Source organism: Aythya marila (genome assembly GCF_965140915.1).
Source record: "Aythya marila genome assembly, chromosome: 1".
Taxonomy (NCBI): Eukaryota; Metazoa; Chordata; class Aves; order Anseriformes; family Anatidae; genus Aythya; species Aythya marila.
This window is the reverse complement of record NC_139042.1, coordinates 2,654,155-2,657,993: the sequence shown is the minus strand read 5'-3', so window position 1 is coordinate 2,657,993 and position 3,839 is coordinate 2,654,155.

The following is a 3,839-nucleotide window of genomic DNA, read 5'->3' as shown; positions in this document are numbered from 1 at the left end:
GAGCCGGAAAAGAAGTCAAAAAAAAAAAAAAAAAAAAAATCACCCTTCCTGTTTGTGCGAAAAGAAGGGCTCGTCCGGGATTTGAACCCGGGACCTCTCGCACCCTAAGCGAGAATCATACCCCTAGACCAACGAGCCGCCATACCAAGAGCTGCCCCGCCCGCCTTCTATTCCTCCTATTATGACGTCAGCGCCGCCCTGCCCCGCCCCCCCCCCGCTGCACCCTGCAGGCAGCCCCTTATACCCCCAAATTCTGCCCTCTTTGCACCCCCAAATCGTGCCCTCCTTGCACCCCAACGCCCCCAAATTGTGCACGCTTTGCACCCAATGCAGTGCCCGCTTGGGCAGCCCGCAGGCTTTCGGCTCCTTTGCACGCCCCCCCTGCAGACCTTGCACCCCCTCTTTCTGCTTGCACCTACCTCTGCACCCCCAATTTCTGCTTGCACCCCTCTTTCTGCTTGCACCCAGCTCTGCATGCGCCTTTTCCCCTTACGCCCAGCCCTGCAGCCACTCGGGCCCTTTGCACCCCCTGGTACAGACACACCAGCACCTTGCACCCCTCCCAGCCCTTGCACCCAGCACCTTTTCCCCTTGCATCCAGCCCTGCATGCATTTTCTCCAGTTGCGTGCAATGCAATAAACCAGGGGGAGAAAGAGAAGCCACCTCTCTGGGCACCTAAGCACGAGGAATTTACCATTCTCCCTTGCATTTTAAGAGGGTGCCCTCCCAAGTTCTTGGAAAAATAAATGTGTGCCACGGGGCTGCTCGGTGGCCTTTGCAGCCCAACCTCGCTTGCTCCCCTGTCAACACCCTCCGGGGTTATTGCTCCGGCCCAGCTGATTGCAGGGAGGCTGACCCCAAGGGCAAAACTGGGCGCTCGGTTCCCAGCTCGGTTCCCACTGTGAGAGACTATTTCCCACATGCTTTTGGGGCATCTTTGCTCTGGGGAAAACAGGGAGATCGGTGTGCAAACCCTCCTGACCCGTGCCAGACCCACAGCATGAGCTGCAAGCCATGCATGGAAAACCCAGGCTTGATACTGCTCCTTGCAGGGAGTTTTCTCCCTGCCACAAGCGATTTGCATCATGCACATTAACCCAGGGTTCAAACACCTAAAGGAGTAAGGTGAAAGCCCAGAAAATGCAAAACTGAAATCCTTCAGACACTCGCTGGAAATGCTCACAGCCTTATGGGGGGAGCTGTAAATAAAGTCATGCTGAGGTGTTTGAATTTTTCAGAGGCCATTCAGGCTGCTGCAAGGTGAGCAAGCACCATGGGGCTGTGCGAGCACACAAGTGCATAGGAAAAATAAAGAGGAAATGTTGCAACAAGCAATGCGAGGCCTTCTCGCTCCGTTTGTTCTGCACACACTGCCCGAGTAAATAGTGTCAGGTAAATATTGCTGCCTTATATGTGGTCTCGTATCTCGGGGGATGTGTACAGCCCTGGCCCATGTGGAGTGGTTTGGTGCACGGTGTGATTTGGGGAAGATGCGGAGGGTCCAGCCACATGAAAAAGCAGCTGAAATTGGCTTTGGGGAGGAAGCTGGACAAAAACAAAACAAACAAAAGCAAAACAAAACAACAACAAAATCAAAACATAATAGCAACATAATGCCAAAAAATACAAAACCTCTCGCTCAAGAGCAATATTGTAAAGCTCAAAAGCATTTCTAAGTCCTCTGGGCATGGTGTCCCAATGCACCTCCCAGCACTTGGTCCTTTCCTAAAGCCTAATCGGGCTTTGTGCTTGGAAAAACAACCAACCAACCAACAAAACATACAAAACAAAACAAACAACAACAACAACAACAACAAAAACTGTGTTGTTTGGAGAAGTCTGGGCTTTGCCATGCCGCTGCCTGTGGGATGGACTTTTTGTAGGGTGCAACCTGCCCAGGGCACATGTGTGTGCACACCTGGCTGCCTGTCCACACACAAGAGAAATGCAATCAGTTTTCACGCTGATTTTAATAACAGTGCTTTGTTATCTCTCAGGAGCAAAGAAATCCCCTTGGGTGCATCGGGAAGGGACTTTTTGTTTTCTCCGCCAGCAACAACCCCAGTGGGGAGGATGCTCCTCATGCTCAACCCCTTCCCTCATCCTCCAGCCATGTGTGCTTCCACAAAAAGCAACCACTGCAATGTCCAGTCGCGTTTTGGGCTGATTCCAGGAGATTGAGCTATTATTGGAATGACCAGCTTCCCTCGCCATTAAAAATCCCACTCCGCTCAGGAACGAGCATCGGGCCAACGCCGTTACACCCCTAAATGTGCTCTCTGCAAATGATGCGTACCTGGCAGCAGCGCAGCTCTGCCTTCCTTTTCATGACCTAAAAGCTGATTTTTTCCCCCAGCTCGGAGGCTTTTCCAGCCCTTAACATCACACCCGCCCCGCTTGGCCTCCCAGCAAAACGTCCGTCTGTCCGTCCCCTCTGCGGGTGCCCAGGGAGCCGGGGGGGAAATAATCACCCCGCAAAATGAAGTCCGGGGCTGTCGCTGCCCCCCCCCCCTCCACTAATACGTTTTTGTGATGTGGATTTGTGTCGACAGAGCGAGACGCCCGGCTCTCTCCTCCTGATGAACACGTCCCGTGAGGACCATGATGGAGTTCCTGCGAAATTTTTCCCGCTGACCTTTTTCTCCGCGGAGGAGCGGGAATGCGTCTCCGAGCGAAGGCCGGGGACAGCGGAGAGCATGTTATAATGCTGGAAAATGTGACTGCGTCTTTGTGGAATGCCATTTCCCCCCCCCCCACCACACCACCACCACCACCACCTTTCCCCTTTCCCTTTTTCTCCCTCTCCCCCGTTCGGAAAGCGCAGCGCTGAAAAGTTGAAAATTTAAGGCGAAAAAATTGCAGCCTGCTCCCCGCCTCCTTCTCTTCCCAGCTCCGTCTGAACAAGCAGCCAAGCTGTTAAATGCTTTTACCTGCTGTGTCCGAGTCAAAAGTTAAATAATGTGTGAACGAATGGGGAAGGAAAACACCAGGCGGAGAGGGGGCGGCGGGAGAGAGCCCCTCGTACAAGCAGATAATTGTTACGTTATGAGAAACAAACAGCACGCTGCTCCTCTCCGGGTCTGTGTCGGGGACATCTTGACAGGTCCATCTGAAATTAATTACGTGCCTCTTGCTGCTTTTCACCCCACTGATGGGGCCGGGTCCTGCAACCACACGCCAGTTGCCACATCTCTTCTTCCTGGGGCTCCTTTGCTGCTCCTTGATGCTGGGAAGCTTTTGCTGTCTAATCCTATGGATTTCGCGTTGAGATGTTGGTGTAACCCTGCTTGTTTCCACCAAAATTCGCCCTCACCCTACGTCCAGCACTGCCACCTGCAAACCTCACCCATCCCACCTTCCTCCCCGTGGCACGGTGGCTGGGGTCTCTGTGGATTATTGGATTTAAATGCAAGCAGTCGGGCTGGTGCAGTGATTGAAGGGTATTTATTAGTCCCTTCTCACCACGCAGGGCAGGATTCATCCCACCACCATCAGTGATCAGATGTCCCCAGCTGTCCTGAGCTGCCTTTGGAGGGTGGCTCACCTGTCTTCTCTCATGCTTGAATTTAGGACTGTATCACACAATCCCTCTACGTTGATTATAAATGAATCCTGAAATGGATTTGGTCAGATATCCCCAGCCCCACGCATAGAAATGTGTGGCACACGCATTAAGGGTGCTAATTTAGTCTCCCTCTTGCTTTAATGTTGCTTTTATAGTGGTTCACGTTCAAAATGATGAGGAATTCGGGGAGAAGAAAGGAGAGGTTGGGTTTCCTTCAAACTCTTCCCCCGAGGCCTGTGTTTGTGGTGCTGGATACGTTTTTTAAAAGGAGGG